This window comes from Schistocerca piceifrons, chromosome 6 (assembly GCF_021461385.2).
Source record: "Schistocerca piceifrons isolate TAMUIC-IGC-003096 chromosome 6, iqSchPice1.1, whole genome shotgun sequence".
Taxonomy (NCBI): domain Eukaryota; kingdom Metazoa; phylum Arthropoda; class Insecta; order Orthoptera; family Acrididae; genus Schistocerca; species Schistocerca piceifrons.
The window spans coordinates 295,868,612-295,890,273 of NC_060143.1; the positions used below are offsets into that span (position 1 = coordinate 295,868,612).

Here is a 21,662-nt window from a genome sequence, read left to right on the forward strand (position 1 = left end):
ATGCAAATGTCATGGTGCCGGGAGGCATATGTTGCTTGGGCGTACTCATCTCTAAGTCTCTGAACACGGTACAATCACTCGTCAACGCTACTGTGAGATTGTTTTTCTTCCCGTGTACCTCTTTCGAACAGCGAATTGAGCCCTGAGTTAATTTTTATGGATGGCAATGCGCAACCTCTTCGAATAGCGGAGAAGAAAGAATGGGTCGCCCTACCACAAAAACCCGTTACCAGCCATGTGCCCAGCATTTGAACATGTTGCAAGCATGCATTGCCTCAGTGGTGATCTCATACACGTTTAACAACCATGTACCGCCTTTAGCAACGTCCAGGGGACAATCATATTCCAATTACTGCAATGCAGTTTTTGTCTGTGAATAAAAGTGTCTTTTGTTCTGCTATTGAGTATTTCTCTCAGTTACCCTCTGTAATATACAGCACCAAGTCTTTATATGCATTATCCAAGATTCATCGAGCTATGTTCCTTGGTAATGCCACATCATACCATAGTTAATTTCTTGCATAAGGTTTGCATGACAGTGTGTTCATTGGGACTGCCTGTCTGCAGTCGTGAACTGAATCGATGAAACAACAGGGAGCGAATGATGTGTCTTAATGTTTAAAGCAAGTAGCGACAACCTTTGATGTCTGGATAGCCAACAATTGAGCACTGACATACCGAAGTATTACATGTAAGTGAGAGAAGCAGTCTGAATATTGATTATCATAGCGTGTAACTCCTCGCGAACAGGCCATGAAGGCCCAAAGGTGCCGACTGGCCGCAGTGTCATCTTCAGAACACAGGCGTCACTAGATGCGGATGTGGAGGGGCATGTGGTCAGCACAACGCTCTCCCTGCCGTATGTCAGTTTCCGAGACCGAAGCCGTTACTTCTCAATCAAGTAGGTCCTCGGTTTGCCTTACAAGGGTATTTCAAGTAACGAGCGCACCGCGCTTGCCATCAGCGCTCGGCAGACCAGATGGTCGCCCATCCAAGTGCTTGCCCAGCCCGACAGCGCTTAACTTCGGTGATCTGACGGGAACCGGTGTTACCACTGCGGCAAGGCCGTTGGCATCATAGTGTATAGGGGTGTGTGAAAAATAAGGACTCATTTTACGTGTATTAAATTAGATCCTATGAAAACGTATCAAATTTTCTGTGCTGAAGAATGCCGCTGTGTTGTGCAGTAAACTCTTATTCGAAGGCAGAACGTGGTAGTAGCCATTTCAGAATTCCCTAAGGCGAATGGCGCCCATAAAGATACAAAATATGGCTGCATCGAATTCGCATTTGCTAGACCATGTGATGTAAATAAATTGTTCGCTCATTGTGGATTGCTTGACAATGATTACAACATTATTTAGTAATCAGAGAACGCGTTGCCTTCTAGCATAATTGGTGGAGTGCTGAATATCATATGCGTTACCATGTCGATATTCAGTGAGAGCAACTTTTTCTTCTTCCTGCTCTCTTCGCTTGATATTAGTCTCCTGTCAGATTTACATTTTAATTTCTATTGTCATTTCTTAGCTTCTTTCCACGTCTAATAAATTTGAAATGGATCGCAAGCATGGTGTTAAGGAAAAATAGTTCATGACTAATCTAGTTCATATTCTGAAGAATCTGAGAAACCATTTAACTATTTCCGATCACATTATTCTTCCCAAATACGTCGCCGGATACTATAGTTTGTCAATTCCAGTCCTCATCATCAAGATTGTTGCATAATCGTATGATTTTGAGAAAAAAGCGTCACCTGGAACCTATGAGAGAAGGTAATAAGACCAGGGCATTACTATAAAATGAAAGTTAATTCTACTCATGCTCTTTTAAATCACAATGCTTCAGCAACAATTAAGAATGCAGAAGAACGAATGACACTTCAAGGTTCAGCTGCTTCGGCTGAATATTTTATATATACAATTTTCGAGTGGTTTAAATCAATGAGCAAGAGGAACAGAAATACTGCAATGTATAATGCTGTATAATAAGACAAACACGATGGCGCTGTGCAGTTTCTCATGCTCTAGGAAATCTGGTCCGAGCAAATAATCCAGTTCTGTATTAGTCCAGTTTTAAGTCAATTCTGCGGCTCATTGCCGTGTCACAGACTGTTAACGGAAGCAGTGTTGACAATTGTTCAAATGGCAGAAGTAGTTTTACATGTCAAAGAGAAACGAATTTGGAAATAAAAGTTGTCGCTTTAAGTTCTGGGCGGGGATGCATATGAAGCAACCAACGAACTCAGTCTTGTCACACAGTCATAGAGAAAACTGTGCATGTATTTTTGACCTAAGATTGCATTTTTTTTTTTAGGAAATATAGCCACGAGGCAGCGATTGCCACAATGACAAAATGTGGCAGTAAATATATAGACATGAGAAGTGCATATTTGTCTATTTTCAGAGGGAGCCAGCAGGGAGATAATTTATTCCGTATATTTTTGGTTAATTGACTTAGTAGTTATGCAAGCGTAGAGACAGAGAATCTGGACAACGAACTCCAACATGAAACGCGTTAAAATGTAAACATAAATATGCATTTATGTTTCAGTATCGTCTGCACTCGCCAAACGTGTCCCCCAGACAAAGTGAATGGGCATCATCAGCTCACGGAACAAAAATTATTCTCCACAGTGCACGTGAACGAATGAATCGTTAAGCCGCTACAGATGGAATAGCGGTCGAGTCCCGTGCTCAACCACGCACGCACTGCCTCTGCGTGAGCATAACCAGTACCTATCAGTGAGACATTTATCTTTCAAGTGGAGATTTTACCTAAATATTGGAAATGTAAGGACACGGCAGAATGGCAAAAAGGGGCATTTCGGTTTGGCAGTTACCATGGCCATACCGTATATGTAGTTGCTCCTTTACTTGGTATTTAGCGGCGGACTTTCCAACGTTTGTACAAACAGTGGTGCAGCACACGTGGCCCAGAGACGCGTCAGAATATTGGTGGTCGGAAAAAGATCCCAACCGAGAGCGACTGGCGAAGCGTTTAACGGCTTGTGAATTAAAATCCCTTCCAATCCCAACAGGAAATGCTGCAGGCAGTGAGTGCGTGAAGGTCGCTCCCAGCCTGTTACCGAGTGAACATTGCGACATGAACAGCAAACAATGAAGATTTGGAGTCTGTCACGTCGCAAGAGGCCACTGCTCACACAGACATGTTAGCAACGTTCATCGGGGTGGAAAAATATGTGAACGGCTTTCTGAAGACTCGCCCACCCTATTGCGTTTCGACTGGCCCTCAAAGTCGACTGACTAACCCCATAGAAAACTTGTGGGACATGTTGGAACAGTGGGTAAAACGCAGTCATATTTAAAACGACAGCATAAAAAATTTTAGTTCACTGTTCACTTAACGCGCTAGGATGTCAAAGGCGTACGTAATCCCGTTCTCTTCTTCATTAATTACAATTTAACAGTTCTGCCCAGAGCGCTCCTACAGTCATTCTGGCCCAAAATTGGGGTACTTTCCTCATTCAGGGCTTTATTTATGCTGGCACTCCTGTCTATTGTTGTGTGCTGCATAGAGGCTATGGCGCATATTACGAATTAAATGTTAGAGAGCTGCTCTGTCCACTGATACGTGTCACATTTGCACACGTCTCGTACAAATATTGTACTTCATCCTTTCACAATGACTGGAAAGGAATTACACAAGCTGCAATATTAAAATATTGTGGCGACACAGACCAATAGAAAAAATGACGTACATTGAATGAAATAAGTTTTAAATACTCCCCTTGTCAGAAAAGTTCCAGGAGAGATGTCTTTAAATGTAAAAATTACACTTACCAAGTAAAGATCGAAGTTCCTAACGATGTAGTCCCTTTTGTAATCTATACACGGCTGCCAACGATTCCGGAGGTGTTGGAAGCGAGCAGGGATACTTTTAAGCTCATTTGTCGCAGCCCATTGAATAACTGCTATAGCTTAATGAAGGTTTCCTTTCAGTCGTCTTTTCTGTCACATAAACAACAAAATGTTACACGGCGCGAGGTTCTACGAATGAGGCGGATGTGGTATGGCAATACAGATTGCCTGGCCAGATACTCGGTAGCAGACAGAGCAGCATGGGCTCTTTAACTGTAATGCAGCAAGAACTAGTCCTGAGAATGCCACAAACTAGGGTGGTGACGTCGAATTGCTTGTTGCCAACGTTTCAAGAGTGCCATGTAAAGAGTTTGGCCTGTAGGAACATGGTCGTGGTAAACTAATCCTTAACTATTAAAGAATGTGATTAATATTGTCTTTGTTCTGGAAGTTATCATTTGACCTTGTTCGAAACTGGTGATCCAGTAAACCGCCACTCAGCACTTTGACCCTCCGCTTGAGGGTAATTTTGGTAGCACCAAATTTCATCCCCTGCAGCCGAGATGACTGGGTGTTTGTGTTGTCCTCATCACTTCATCATCATTCATGAAAGTGGCGAATTTAGACTGAGCAAAGGTTGGGAATATGTACGGGCGCTGATAAACGCGCAGTTGAGGGCCCCACAAAGCAATCACCACCACCCCCAGCAGTAATCTTTGACAGAAATGTGGGATCACGTCTGGCTCTATCCAGTAATTCAGCAGAAATTCTTCGCCTTGCCTCTTTCTGTTCGTCTGTTAGTGTGTGAGCGATGAGTTTTACTTCAAGTTTTCGTTTCTCTAAATCTTCGCGAAAAATTTTATGTCACACTTCACGATTCAAATTAAGTTGTCCCGATATTGCAAGCACATTTACATGGCCGTCTTCTTGCCGTGACTGCCTTACACGCTTCACGTTTGCATGGGTGTGTCCTGTGGACGTGTGACCAGCTCTTCAACGACACACACACACACACACACACACACACACACACACACACACACACACACGCACGCACGCATCAGGTAACCTCAGAAAAAAATACATGTTTAACTTTTTCTGACAGAGAGAGTACATACTTTGTAACTATTACTGCAGTGATCTTACATTCACGAGGAACAGGTTCCAACATCCCTTCCACTAATCCGTATTTGCCTTTTCTGTATTATCGTTAAACCTCTAAAGCAAACGTCTGGATGGTCCCTTTGAAAAGGGCGTCATCTATTTTGAACCCCATGCTAGTCCATTCCGATCTTAGGCTGCGTCATCTTACTTCTTTCCTTTATTAATCTTTTCTTAACTAATCATAGCAACCGTGTATAGATAACTTCCAAAGAATACTGTGTGCTACAAGAAAGTTGACAGAAAGGAACTTATTTACAGAGAACGAAGTTTACCTGATTCACAAACTCGTGGTGGACACAGCTTTATTTATATAAAGTTCTGTCGATTTGGCTAGAATGGCACCTACCAACAGAATGAAAACAGTAACTTTAAAAAGCTGATAAAGTGAGTAGCGTGGTGGTGTTATATTGTTTCGCTATAAGCAATATGACCTCCCGCCGCAATTAGTGTGTGTCTCAAACTGCTGCACATTGAAATTTGTGGCTTATAATCCGCCGAACTTCACGGAACACAGAGCATCGGCTTACGCGTGTTAAACGCTGGCCGGATATTACTTGCTGGCACTATTAATGAAACGCTGCCTAGATCGGCTTACTACCTGTTGATACCAACATTTAAGTTCATCTGGTGATGTGCGGTTTTAATAACAGCCTCAACACTCTGCGTCCCAGAAATCACAGTTCTCACACTCTGCTCGTACGTTTAATGAATTTACGCAGATTTATTCACCGAAACCAGAGTACAGTTTCTTCAGTCTGGAACGTTGATAGCAATGGCCCATGTTTGCTGGGACATACGAACTTGCTTATTCGTTTATAATAGTAATTTTTTATTATTATTATTTTATGAAACGCTACGTCACCTTGTTCCATCATTCAGGCGTTTAATGACATATGTTAAATATTCACAAATTAGTCTCCTTCGGCATCTGATCTGTCTCTCGTAAGCTTAACTAATCATAGCAACAACGTATAGATAACTTCCAAAGAATACTGTTTTCATTCTGTAGGTAGGTGCCATTCTATCAAAACGACAGAACTTTGTATAAATAAAGCTGTGTCCGCCACAAGTTTGTGAATCAGGTAAACTTTGTTCTGTGTGTTCACATCAACTGTTTGTGTAGCGTAGATAAGGTATCACGGCGTGATTTAGCAACATACAAAAACCTCCAGAAACCCTGACACTTTGATCAATGTGCCAATAACTTTGTTGATAATCCAAATTGTGGGTTCGATACAGACCGGACTATCCTCCCGCCACTCTTGCCGCTCGCCACCCAAGCAGCATCGTAGAGTATACGAGTAGTTCCAAATAAATTCCATACATTTTGGAATGTGGCTACAGAACTATCAAAATACGCCACTTGATTAACCATGACATAGTATCATCTGTTCCATTACATGGTAAAAGAAGTGACGTTTCCCCTCTGTAACAGTGCTAGTTTAATGATAGCGACACCATCACACAACTGCTCACGGTATTTTTGTGGGAGAAACCTTGGGACAGATGTTGCCTCACATATAAAAATTTGCTCTCCATGATCGACAACATCTGTTCGAAAACGAATCAAGAAGTATATTGTGGCCTGATAAATGAATCTATCTTAACAATGTTGACGGCGAAATTACCAAAAATGGATTTACCATTACAATTTTTGGCGCCCACGCAATTCATGAATCAGAGAGAGAGAGAGAGAGAGAGAGAGAGAGAGAGAGAGAGAGACTGATACCTTGTGTATTACCAGTCATTTTTAATTGGTGAAATGAAGAGTACGCATGTACTATCAAGTTCCAAAGTATCTGAACGAGATGAACTGCATTCCGCCTGGTTTGCATGCAGCTTAAAGAACCTAACTTTCTTGCAAGTCACCTAATAACTTCTCGAAATTGACATTTGGCTATACAAAATGGTTACAAGTGACTCCTAGAGGACACCGCTGTGTGTGGCAGTCAATCCAGGTTTAATGTAATACGATGATACTGCATTTACCAGGAAACACATTGGAGATGAGACAGTCCTTAACTAGTGTAAGCTCAAATTTGTTACTAGTGACGTTTCAAAAACGTCACGACTCTAATTACCAGTATCTGAGGCAACTAATACTCGGAGCTCTGTCACAGGAATCATTCAGTAATCCCTAGTCGAAGCTAATTTCATTTGTCAATTGTAGATTTTGCAACAATATGGGGACATACTGAGTTCTACGACAGAGAGAGGTTAGCACACTGGACTAGCATCCTGGATGACGACGCCTCTAACCCGCCACCAACCATCCTGATTCAGGTTCTTAGTGATTTTCCTAAATCGCTACAGGCAAAAGCCGGGGTGGTTCCTTTGAAAAGTCCTGGCCTATTTCCTTCCCTGTCCTTCCCTAATCCGAGCATGTGCTGTTTCTAATGACCTGGTTGTCGACGGAACGTTTAACACTAATCTACTCCTCCGAAATTCTACAATAATGCCAAGTAGTCTTGTTCTCTGAAAGGTTTCCCAATCATCAGTTACCCGTCGTGAGCCCGGTAAGTGGTTTGCATAAACTAGCTAATGAATTAATCAGTCAGCGAAAACGTGATTGACAACGTCAAGGTGCGCTATGGAAATCTCAGCGTTAACAGCGTCTCCTTAGTAACGTGCGTTGGAATTCTATGTCGTTCAAATAACGTTTACTTTACGTAAATGTGTTTACTTTACCCTCACTGTAGCCCGCACACTGAAGCAGACGTAGATGATCGCCAGACCCGTTTGCTTACCTGAAAGAAGTAAAAAACAGCATGATGTACGAGCAAGCAAGAAACAACCATGAAAAAAATTTGAGAAGGATGTTGTTATAAAAATCTTTCAGTCCCTGTGGTATTCGACGGCAGCAACAAATTACAAGTGATCGACATTAATTTTTCAGATAGATGCCAGCTATGAACTATTAAATACGAACAAAATATAACAAAACAAGACAGTGATAGCAACTGAAAATGTTCTATATAAATGGCGGAATATAGACCAAGAAACTGAATTTGACGGCGTATAGTGGATGAATGAACAGTAACAGATTTCCAAATACTTTTCCATTGTATAAACCGATACTATGGCGAACTGTAGGACGATCGTTTACCATATGCAAGGATAATTTCGTTTGAAGGAGGAACAGGCTCACAGACCTAGAATAATAATAACAGGCAGAAGAAGGGGAAGGAGAACAGGAAGATTATTATTGTTATTATGATTGTGATGGTGGTGATTATGATGATGTCGGATTTATTCGTGGACTGAAACACAGGACAGGATAAAAATTTAGGCAACGTGACGGAATATTGATGAGTAAGTGGCAACTTCTTTTCCATGTCCAGCAAGAGAGACCACAACTCTCATAAAACAAGTAACTCCGAGCCCAAATTAAAGACCACACTTGAAATAAAACATAAAATATAACATTTGTGTATGATTTTAATGGAAAGTTATGATAGCAGAAAACAGGTACAACTGATTGCACACATCGCTTTCGCTAGACATTTGTCGAATAAAACACACATAGTCGATGCAAATGTGGTTTCCACACAAGAAAGCTGAAGTTAAAATTTCAGCACTAAATTTGACTCTGTAATCGACCGATAGGATCGACAAACAGTAGAATTCCAACATAATTATTTAGGTAAACAGTATCAAAAGCAGTCGCGTTCTATGCTAACTCCTCTTCAAGCATAAACAGGTGTGTCACTTAGGACCAAACATCTTAGAATTTCAGCAATACATTCTTTCGTAACTGCAGCAATTGAACACTAACACAATAAACATTAGTATGTGTAAGGGATAGATATTGATGAAAACTTTAAGTGGATGAACTATGTAGAATACATGCCAAGGAAACTGGATTCAGTAACTTCTGCCATAAAAATATCTGCCAGACTTACAGAGACATAAACCGGTAAGCTAATATGTATTACACCTTTCCATACATTTCTGTAGTACGTGATATTTGAAGGTTACTCATCAGTTATGCTAAATTTATTCATTTAATAAAACAAAGTAGTCAAAATGCTGATTCTGATTCATATACGTACGTCTTTGAAGTAACTGGTTAAACAATTGGAAACATTAATCGACCTCAGGAAACGTTACCTTTATTTGGTGATAAAATATGCTTTCCACCTACACCTTGCAGTCTAACCGTAACAGGTATATAAAAGCAGTGTTAGGAAGAAAAATAAAATTTATTACCCTCTAGTTAATCTAACATTGTCACAGAAATGAGCGAAATACATAAACACAAGACTAATAATTTACCACGTAAAATATATTGTTATTTACGAGAGTCCTCTTTCTTTTTTGCATTAGCTCCTTCTATAGCGTACAGAAATTCTTGAACAAAAGTAAGAAGTCAATTTTTAAATGTTGCCATATTATAATAATTTCTTTTTGGCAATGAGTATGAAATTTTTCTTCAATGGACACATTACAAATGGCAACGTTAATCGTAAACATCGAAGGATTGATGAAACACACAGAACACTGAATAAAACTAAGTTTGTGTTCCCGTTAGTATGTATCATTCTCCAAAACAGAGTTATGATAGTGTATTCTGATTCAACGGAAAAGTGTGGTAAGATTCATGCTAACTGGAGCGCACTGTTCGATTATCCGAGGAAACAACATACACTGTTAAGTTAGTTTCGAAGGATAGTGAAATAAAGATCAATATAATGGATAAAGTAAGATCCTGTGTCTAATTTTTACCATCGGTAAATCTTCACCAGCCTCAGATATTGTACTGATCCTCGAGTAATTGGCCATAGCATGTTTTTAACAAGATGAGGCATGTGCTGCTATATACATGACTTCGTATTATGTATCTTAAATACTGTTCAAGTATCTACGTTACTTACATTGTGCCACTGAAGACAAGCATGTGACTAGGTAACGGTCTGGCAATATAAAGACTGTTAAAAATATATATTAAGCAGCCAGTGCCGAATGTTATTCGTCGTCGTCAGCAAAGATCCACACTGAGTACCATGCTTTGCTTCCACTGTCCTATGCCAGTTTGTAAATTAGCCTTCACAGAACCTAAAAATTTACGGATGCAATTCACTTTTCTGCAGGATATATTTTGTGAGCAGTGGAGGAAAACACAAGCGAGGCGGAAAAACAGGAAACAGATCATTACTTTGACCCACTGAAAGGTATATACACAGGGTAAGTTAATTCAAGTTTTATAGGAAAATACGAGGGCTGTCCAGAAAGTAAGTTACGATCAGTCGCGAAATGGAACGACTATGAAAATCCGATAAAGCTTTGCAAAGATGTGTTGGGCAGTGTCTCTAGTATGACTCTAGGTAGAATTATGTCGCTCTTTTCTTTCCTGAGCTCTTAGCGACCGCGTAAAGATGTTATGGAAAATAGTGTCTCCCGCCAAGTACGGGGGCCTGGTGAGAATTTTCCCCTGAAGCTATGCAACCAACATTACATAACTGTCGTGCGATTTGTTCTTCAAGACAATTCTCAGCCTCATTCTGCAGGGACAATGAAGATGTTCCTGCATCGTTTCAACTGGAAATGTTTGGTTACCCACAATACAGCCCGTAATTGTCTCCCACTGAGTTTCATCTCTGCTCAAACGAACCGTTGGCTATGAAGACAACATTTTGGCACAGACAACGAGCTTTAGGCCAGCGTAGAGAACTGGCGGAAAGCACTGGCGGCTGCCTTCTATGATCAGGGTATTGGAAAGTTGGTACAACGCTACGACGAATGTCTGAGTCAGAACGGCGACTACGTAGAGAAGTAGCTGAAAGGTGTAGCTAATTGTTACAAATGGAACATTTCTGATTTTCACTGTGATTTTCATTTCGCGATCAATCGTAACTTACTTTCTGGACATCCCTCGTAGTATATTGAATCAGAGTTGGTCAAATGTAGTATCGATTGTATTGTAGCGTCGCTGCTCAACACCGATCGCTGATTCAAGGTGTTGTGGGCAATGTGTTAGATTAAGTTTAGGTCGAAAAATGTATGGAGGTTTAAAGTTATTGACAGTTTACATTCTCGCAGCTAAATTATATTTACGTTCTGGAAGTGAAGAAAGTCCAGTACAGGGCAAAGCGTGTAAGTGACGAGATAAAATACAGGTTCACATGCCATAGTCATTCTAACAGTTGTGTTACATTACAGTCAGTTACGTAATTTCAATCATTTTTCAAACGTACATGTTCCACTTGGCGACAACTTTGTGCAGGTCGAAATTCCTTTTGGAAAGCTTTTGAAATAATACAGACGGGGATACGCTCTGCTCTTTGTTACTTAGTGTAGTTATTCCTAACAGGTCAACGGCAAACTTCTCTTTATTTCTTGTCTATTTATTTGTTCTTTGCGCATCATGCCGCGTAAAGCGATTAACAGTAGTACGCGTAGCTCAGTCATGGACAATGCTGAAAATACGCATTTGCAAAATAACTCTGTTGCAATGAATACCAATTCCGACAATACTGCAACAGAGACAATGCATCACTCGATAGCCAATGAAAGTGCATCTTCAATGCGAAACACTCAAACTACCTTGAATTTTGCTTTACCTACCAATGTCGCAATTAATCAGTCAGCACATGCCACAAAAGGGGAAGCCGCTGAAACACATACTTCCCCTGTGCGAAATCTGCACTCTGATAATATAGCCGGCCGGAGTGGCCGAGCAGTTAAAGGCGCTACAGTCTGGAACCGCACGACCGCTACGGTCGCAGGTTCGAATCCTGCCTCGGGCATGGATGTGTGTGATGTCCTTAGGTTGGTTAGATTTAATTAGTTCTAAGTTCTAGGGGACTTATGACCACAGCAGTTGAGTCCCATAGTGCTCAGAGCCATTTGATGCATTTTTTTTTATAATTTACCTTTAGAATACAATCAAAATTACGATACCCAAACCTCAACAGACATGTCATATGCTGACACTGTTTAACAGTTTATGCAAAGTACTTTAAACACTTTTGTTTTCTGTGGTTTAGCTGGGTCCATGACGAGCCATGTCAGACAGAAAGACAGGAACACCGTAGGATTTCCTGCTTACCTTCCAGAGGAGAAGAAGGCGAGGGAGACAAAGTCCCTACTTGCAGCAGGTACAATGCCACAGCCAAAGAATTATTTTGCCCGGGCGCCTAGGAATCACACTCTGGTAGTTTTTCGCTTAATACACTCTGTGCAATAAAGGGTCCAGGCTTAGAGCTAAAGAAATCTCACAGTGTGCTGCGACGAGCACCTACGCTATAGCGAAATCATGGTTTATTTAAGCTATGACATGAGGTCAAAGCAGATTTCGAAAGAACTTTGTTTTTCGCCGACGGGTGGCTTTCCTGGAACGTTGTGGAGGTGGAAATTCACCACCGATACAGATCTCTACATTCTGCGAGATACGACGCAGCTGCATTATGTTCAAGAATTCTTTTTTGTCTTAATAAAGTATTGGGCCGACTTTCTGGCGATACTTGTGGCGAACTCCCTCTCGTCTAAAAATAAAATTAACAGGGCTCCCATTCTTTACTCTTAAAAAAAAAAAAGAGGAGAAGGAGAATTTAGGATACCAGTTTCTTAGACATTCAGACGTGGAGACTGATGTACTGACTGGTGTTCTTAACTGAAGAGTTGGAGTGTAACATGGAACTGGTTATCAACTTTTTGCTTGGGAATTAAACGACTGGTTTATACTGGAAAAGTATTTCTTCTTGGGAATTATTATTTTTTAATATAAATACACTATTGGCCATTAAAATTGCTACACCAAGAAGAAATGCAGATTGTAAACGGGTATTCATTGGACAAATATATTATACTAGAACTGACATGTGATTACATTTTCACGCAATTTGGGTGCGTAGATCCTGAGAAATCAGTACCCAGAACAACCACCTCTGGCCGTAATAACGGCCTTGATACGCCTGGGCATTGAGTCAAACAGAGCTTGGATGGCGTGTACAGGTACAGCTGCCCATGCAGCTTCAACACGATACCACAGTTCATCAAGAGTAGTGACTGGCGTATTGTGACGCCGCCATTGACCAGACGTTTTGAATTGGTGAGAGATCTAGAGAATGTGCTGGCCAGGGCAGCAGTCGAACATTTTCTGTATCCAAAAAGGCCGGTACAGGACCTGCAACATGCGGTCGTGCATTATCCTGCTGAAATGTAGGGTTTCGCAGGGATCGAATGAAGGGTAGGGCAACGGGTCGTAACACATCTGAAATGTAACGTCCATTGTTCAAAGTGCCGTCAATGCGAACAACAGGTGACCGAGACGTGTAACCAATGGCACCCCATACCATCACGCCGGGTGATAAGCCAGTATAGCGATGACGAATACACGCTTCCAATGTGCGTTCACCGCGATGTCGCCAAACACGGATGCGACCGTCATGATGTTGTAAACAGAACCTAGATTCATCCGGAAAAATGACGTTTTGCCATTCGTGCGCCCACGTTCGTCGTTGAGTACACCATCGCAGGTGCTCCTGTCTGTGATGCAGTGTCAAGGGTAACTGCAGCCGTGGTCTCCGAGCTGGTAGTCCATGCTGTGCAAACGTCATCGAACTGTTCGTGCAGATGGTCGTTGTCTTGCAAACGTCCCCATCTGTTGACTCAGGGATCGAGACGTGGCTGCACGATCCGTTACAGCCATGCGGATAAGATGCCTGTCATCTCGACTGTCAAATAACAACTACTTTTACGAGATTGCTTCCTCGCGGGCACAGTAGCCGGTCCCTATGCCCACCGCTGTTGCAACTAACACTTCTCCGTGTTTTTTATTAAAAACTGTTGAATACAACTGAAATAAACAGTGAATCATGATTTTAAAAAAACGCCATTTATGATCAATACTCAGTATTATTATTATTATTATTATTATTATTATTATTAGAGTATCTTCCTGTTTTCCTTTTTCTTGCGGATTTGTCCCACAACGGCTCAGGGTCGGTCGTTAAAGGATTGGTTATTTTTATTTTAGGAGGTGACCAGATGCTGTTTCTGTTGCCACCCCTTTATTCCAGCTGCGAAAGCATGTGTACCTCAGCTTTCTGCGTGTAGCGCTTTTCAAGTGAGAGAGTGAGAAATTTTTCTATATCTTTCGGGACGCAACAGTTTCACATTCAGCAAACCAGTCGCTTTGAGTCCTATCCTACTTTCTGCTTCCCAAATGTTCTAATAGATGCTTGCATAATACTTTCTTCATTTAAATGCCACGTATTTTCGGTGTTGTGTGCAGTTATCAATTGCCCAAGATTCAGTTTGATTCCAATAGCTTCTCTGTACCTCATATATATCAGATCACTGTGATATCTACGGGTGTTAATGACACGACGTTGGTTGGTTGGTTGGTTTGGGGTGTAAAGAGATCAGATTACAGGGTCGTCAGTCCCTCTTTCCTGACGCAAGCAAGGCTCAAGGTGCAAGAACACCCAACACCACACCTAAAAAGAAAACGAATAGAATGAACAAGAAATGGGGAAGACGTACACCACTAGGAAAAGCAGAATAAGGTACTACAACCATAGAGCAGATGGTGTGGTCTGGCTGATCACAATAACAAAATAGGATCAGCCAGCCACTCTGCAACACATTAAAATGTCCACCCCAAAAAGACAAGCCGAGATGAACACATGTAGGGAAAAGACGATCACCAAGACAAACAAATGCAAAGAAAGTGCGACAGCGTTAAAATGGAGTGAGGGTGGCGACCTCAGAGAGAAGTCTAAATGCCCACCCCTCACGGATAAAACGTAGAACTAAATTTGCTGTTGAGGCACTGTCGCCCAACACTGAAGGTAGGATGCTCTGAAGGTTAAAAGTCCGCCACAGAGCGGCTAAAAGTGGGCAGTCCAGTAAGATCTACATCTACATTTATACTCCGCAAGCCACCCAACGGTGTGTGGCGGAGGGCACTTTACGTGCCACTGTCATTACCTCCCATTCCTGTTCCAGTCGCGTATTGTTCGCGGGAAGAACGACTGTCTGAAAGCCTCCGTGCGCGCTCTAATCTCTCTAATTTTACATTCGTGATCTCCTCGACAGGTATAAGTAGGGGGAAGCAATATATTCGATACCTCATCCAGAAACGCACCCTCTCGAAACCTGGCGAACAAGCTACACCGCGATGCAGAGCGCCTCTCTTGCAGAGTCTGCCACTTGAGTTTATTAACGCTATCACGGTTACCAAATAACCCTGTGACGAAACGCGCCGCTCTTCTTTGGATCTTCTCTATCTCCTCCGTCAACCCGATCTGGTACGGATCCCACACTGATGAGCAATACTCAAGTATAGGTCGAACGAGTGTTTTGTAAGCCACCTCCTTTGTTGATGGACTACATTTTCTAAGGACTCTCCCAATGAATCTCAACCTGGTAACCGCCTTACCAACAATTAATTTTATATGATCATTCCGCTTCAAATCGTTCCGCACGCATACTCCCAGATATTTTACAGAAGTAACTGCTACCAGTGTTTGTTCCGCTATCATATAATCATACAATAAAGGATCCTTCTTTCTATGTATTCGCAATACATTACATTTGTCTATGTTAAGGGTCAGTTGCCACTCCCTGCACCAAGTGCCTATCCGCTGCAGATCTTCCTGCATTTCGCTACAATTTTCTAATGCTGCAACTTCTCTGTATAATACAGCATCATCCGCGAAAAGCCGCATGGGACTTCCGACACTATCTGCTAGATCATTTATGTATATTGTGAAAAGCTATGGTCCCATAATACTCCCCTCTGCACGTTAGAGGTTACTTTAACGTCTGTAGACGTCTCTCCATTGATAACAACATGCTGTGTTCTGTTTGCTAAAAACTCTTCAATCCAGCCACACAGCTGGTCTGATATTCCGTAGGCTCCTACTTTGTTTATCAGGCGACAGTACGGAACTGTATCGAACGCCTTCCGGAAGTCAAGAAAAATAGCATCTACCTGGGAGCCTGTATCTAATATTTTCTGGGTCTCATGAAGAAATAAAGCGAGTTGGGTCTCACACGACCGCTGTTTCCGGAATCCATGTTGATTCCTACAGAGTAGATTCTGGGTTTCCAGAAATGACATGATACGCGAGCAAAAAATATGTTCTAAAATTCTACAACAGATCGACGTCAGAGATGTAGGTCTATAGTTTTGCGCATCTGCTCGACGACCCTTCTAGAAGACTGGGACTACCTGTGCTCTTTTCCCATCATTTGGAACCTTCCGTTCCTCTAGAGACTTGCGGTACACGGCTGTTAGAAGGGGGGGGCAAGTTCTTTCGCGTACACTGTGTAGAATCGAATTGGTATCCCGTCAGGTCCAGTGGCCTTTCCTCTATTGAGTGATTCCAGTTGCTTTTCTATTCCTTGGACACTTATTTCGATGTCAGTCATTTTTTCGTTTGTGCGAGGATTTATAGAAGGAACTGCAGTGCGGTCTTCCTCTGTGAAACAGCTTTGGAAAAAGGTGTTTAGTATTTCAGCTTTACGCTTGTAATCCTCTGTTTCAATGCCATCATCATTCCGGAGTGTCTGGATATGCTGTTTCGAGCCACTTACTGATTTAACGTAAGACCAGAACTTCCTAGGATTTTCTGTCAAGTCGGTACATAGAATTTTACTTTCGAATTCACTGAACGCTTCACGCATAGCCCTCCTTACGCTAACTTTGACATCGTTTAGCTTCTGTTTGTCTGAGAGGTTTTGGCTGCGTTTAAATTTGCAGTGAGGCTCTCTTTGCTTTCACAGTAGTTTCCTAACGTTGTTGAACCACGGTGGGTTTTTCCCGTCCCTCACAGTTTTACTCGGCACGTACCTGTCTAAAACGCATTTTACGATTGCCTTGAACTTTTTCCATAAACACTCAACATTGTCAGTGTCGGAACAAAATTTTCGTTTTGATCTGTTAGGTAGCCTGAAATCTGCCTCGTATTACTCTTGCTAAACAGATAAACCTTCCTCCCTTTTTTTATATTCCTACTAACTTCCATATTCAGGGATGCTGCAACGGCCTTATGATCACTGATTCCCTGTTCTGTGCATACAGAGTCGAAAAGTTCGGGTCTGTTTGTTATCAACAGGTCCAAGATGTTATCTCCACGAGTCGGTTCTCTGTTTAATTGTTCGAAATAAATTTCGGATAGTGCACTCAGTATAATGTCACTCGATGCTCTGTCCCTACCACCCGTCCTAAACATCTGAGTGTCCCAGTCTATATCTGGTAAATTGAAATCTCCACCTAAGACTATAACATGCTGAGAAAATTTATGTGAAATGTATTCCAAATTTTCTCTCAGTTGTTCTGCCACTAATGCTGCTGAGTCGGGAGGTCGGTAAAAGGAGCCAATTATTAACCTAGCTCGGTTGTTGAGTGTAACCTCCACCAATAATAATTCACAGGAACTATCCACTTCTATTTCACTACAGGATAAACTACTACTAACAGCGACGAACACTCCACCACCGGTTGTATGCAATCTATCCTTTCTAAACACCGTCTGTACCTTTGTAAAAATTTCGGCAGAATTTATCTCTGGCTTCAACCAGCTTTCTGTACCTATAACGATTTCGGCTTCGGTGCTTTCTATCAGCGCTTGAAGTTCCGGTGCTTTACCAACGCAGCTTCGACAGTTTACAAATACAATACCGATTGCTGCTTGATCCCCGCATGTCCTGACTTTGCCCTGCACCCCTTTTCTGTACTTTCCCAAGGCCATCTAACCTAAAAAACCGCCCAGCCCACGCCACACAACCCCTGCTACCCGTGTAGCCGCTTGTTGCGTGTAGTGGACTCCTGACCTATCCAGGGGAACCCGAAACCCCACCACCCTATGGCGCCCACACGGTCGCAGAACCGTCTCAGCCTCTGATTCAGACCCTCCACTCGGCTCTGTACCAAAGGTCCGCAGTCAGTTCTGTCCACGATGCTGCAGATGGTGAGCTCTGCTTTCATCCCACTAGCGAGACTGGCAGTCCTCACCAAATCAGATAGCAACCGGAAGCCAGAGAGGATTTCCTCGGATCCATAGCGACACACATCATTGGTGTCGACATGAGCGACCACCTGCAGATGGGTGCACCCTGTACCCTTCATGGCATCCGGAAGGACCCTTTCCACATCTGGAATTACTCCCCCTGGTATGCACACGGAGTGCACATTGGTTTTCTTCCCCTCTCTTGCTGTCATATCCCTAAGGGGCCCCATTACGCGCCTGACGTTGGAGCTCCCAACTACCAGTAAGCCCACCCTCTGCGACCGCCCGGATCTTGCAGACTGAGGGGCAACCTCTGGAACAGGACAAGCAGCCATGTCAGGCCGAAGATCAGTATCAGCCTGAAACAGAGTACAGTCATATGTGAGCACAGTGACACCCAGATGGGTCCTCACGACGGAGGTGGTAGCTGGTAGCCATGTGTTAGCCACGTATGGCCAATGCGGAGCCGGCAGAGAACCACAGAGTCCGTGCGAGAAGCCCACATGGATGTGTACCAAACATTCATAGTCTCCTTAAGGGCACGCAGTTTGTTGTGTGTACTGAGATGATGCCATTCCGTCTCTCAAAGCCGAAAAACCTTGCGGCATAATAATGATTGCAGGCCAGTTACAGGGATGCCAGAGGAGGTTTCAGTGCAGCCTGTCGGCAAGTTCATTTCCTGGGATTCCGACGTGGCCTGGGGTCTACTCCTACACTGGACCGTTCCAGGGCATCGATTGACTTCTAGATGGTTGCTACCGAAGGATGGTGGGTGTAGCATTGATCGATAGCTTGTAGGCTGCTCAAGGAGTCAGTACAGAGAAGCAACGACTCGCCATGGCATGAGCAGATGCGCGTAAGAGCACGGGAAATGGCCACCAGCTCTGCGGTGAAAACGCTGCACACATCTGGCAAGGAATGCTGCTCAATATGTACTCCATGAACACACGCGAAGCCAAAGTGACCATCAGCCATCGATCCATCAGTGTAAACCACTTCATGGTCCCAGTACATGTCAAGAATTGAGAGGAAGTGGCAGCAGAGAGCCGTGGCGTTAATTGAGTCCTTAAGACCATGTGAAAGGTCCAGTCGAAGCTTCGGCCTAGGTGTACACCATGGAGGGGTACGTGAATATAGGTGGGAAAGGCACGGACTCCAGACAGAAGAGATCGGATGCGAACCGCAGTCGTAAGCCCTGACCTGGGCCTCCGATGCGGGAGATAAACCACCGTGCATGGGAAAAGGAGTCGGTAATTCGGATGCTCACGAGAACTACGAATGTGTGCAACGTAACTCGCGAACAACCTTCAAAAGAGGGACTCCGGCCTCAACCAGGACGCTGGTCACCAGGCTCGTCCTAAAAGCTGCTGTTGCCAGACGAACACCACGGAAGTGCATTGGGTCGAGTAAACGCGACGCTGAGAGCGCCACCGAACCATAAACCAGACGCCCATAGTCAAGGTGGGACTGAACAAGGGCTCTGTAAAGCTGCTGCAGTGTAGATTGATCTGCACCTCAGTTGGTGCTGCTCAGGCAGCGGAGGGCATTGAGGTGCTGCCAGCACTTTCGCTTCAGTTGACGAAGATGAGGAAGCCACGTCAATCGCACGTCGAAAACCAGTACTAAGAATCGATAGGTCTCCACTACCGTCAGTGGATCGTCATTAAAGTAAATTTCTGGTTCTGGATGAACCGCACGACGCCGACAGAAGTGCGTGACACACGACTTTGCGACTGAAAGGTGGAAACCGTGGGCTGGAGCCCATGACTGCGACTTGTGGATGGCTCCCTGTAGGCGCCGCTCGCCAAGACCAGTACTGTAGGAGCAGTAGGAAATGCAGAAGTCCTCTGCATACAGTGAAGGCGAGACCGACGGCCCGACAGCTGCTTTTAGACCGTTAATGGCCACTAAAAATAGAGATACACTCAATACAGAGCCCTGCCCGACCCCATTCTCCTGCATATGGGAGGCACCAACTTGGACATGGAAAGTTGGGAGCGACAGGAAGTTTTGGGAAAAAATCGGGAGCGGACTCTGGAGACCCCAGTCATATAATGTGGCAAGGAAATGATATCACCAGATCGCGTCTTAAGCTTTCCGTAAATCAAAAAAGACGGCAACCAGATGTTGGCATCTTCGAAAGGCTGTTCGGATAGCAGACTCCAGGGAAACTAGGTTATCAGTGATAGAGCAACTCTGGCGGAATCCGCCCTGGCATGGATCCAGTAGGCCACGTAATTACAGGACCCAACACAACCGCCGCCTTACCATACGTTCCAACAGCTTACAAATAACGTTGGTGAGGCTGATGGGCCGATAACTAGCCACATCAAGCAGCTTTTTCCGGGTTTGAGCTGTGGAATGATAGTGCACTCCAGCCATTCCGATGGAAAGATACCATCGCACCAGATCCGGTTGAAGATGACAAGGAAACGTCGCTTGTAGTCGGACGAGAGATGTTTGATCATTTGACTGTGGTTCCGATCTGGCCCAGGAGCTGTGTCAGGGCAATGTGCAAGGACGCTGAGGAAATCCCACTCTGAAAATGGAGCATTGTAGGGTTCACTGTGACGTTCAGTGAACGAGAGGGCTTTCCTTTCCATATGCTGTTTGAGGGTGCGAAATGCTGGGTGACAATTCTCTGACGCGGAGGCTAGAGCATAGTGCTCAGCACAGTGCCCAGCAATTGCTTTTGCTTCGGTAGATAACACGCCACTGATGTTAATGTCAGCAAAACCTGTCTGGGTCTGGTACCCAATAGTCGAGACGTACCTCCCTGAACACTCCTGTTTCCATTATTTTATAAGCTAGCGAACGCGGGCACAGATATGTTTAAAAGCTATTGTGCTCTAGGGAAGAACGCCACTTATGTCGCTGTAGAGCTCGCCGACGCTCTTTAATGGCATCAGCGATTTCCAGAGACCACCAAGGTACTGAATTCGCCGGGGGGAGGGAGGTTACACTAAAGAACAAGGGGTCGTGATTTCCGCCACAGGAACAATCGTTCTAGTGACCTGCTCAACTACTACATCGATGGTACCATGTAGGGGAGATTCAACGGTGACAGCAGAGGTGACCAGGTCCCTATATGCCGATCTTGCTGGGGGAGTGACAGCAAGATGGGATAGTGGTCACTACCACACAAGTCTTCGTGGGCTCTCCAGTGGATAGATGGGACCAGTCCTGGGCTGCAGAGGGATAAATCAATGACCGAGTAACTGCCATGAGCCACAATGAACTGTGTGGAAGCCCCAGTATTTAAGAGGCAGAGGTCAAGTTGAGAAAGGAAAGTTTCGACATCTCTACCTCGGCCAGTAAGCACAGTGCCACCCAGCAGGGGGGTTATAAGTATTAAAGTCTCTCAAAAGTAGGAAAGGTTTGGGGAGTTGATGAATCAGTGTAGCCAATGCGTTCAGGGTTACTGCACCATCTGGAGAAAGATATACGTTGCAGACAGTTATTTCCTGCATCGTTCTTATCCTTACAGCCGCAGCTTCAAGAGGGGTTTGAAGCGGCACAGGTTCACTGCATACTGAGTTCAGGACATAGACACAAACTCCACCTGACACTCTATTATTGTCGCTACGGATCTTGTAATATCCACTATAGCCGCAAAGGACAGGGTTCATCATTACCAGGAACCAGTTTTCCTGGAGGGCAATGCAGGAAGCAAGAGTAAAGCTTAACAGTTGGCATAGCTCACCCCAGTGGTGGAAAA

At 43.7% G+C, this 21,662-nt stretch overlaps 1 pseudogene; it reads right to left on the reverse strand.

Annotated features, from left to right (window-relative positions):
* Positions 1-955: 955 nt before the first annotated feature.
* On the reverse strand, positions 956-1,073 carry LOC124803552 (annotated as a pseudogene).
* Positions 1,074-21,662: the final 20,589 nt, after the last annotated feature.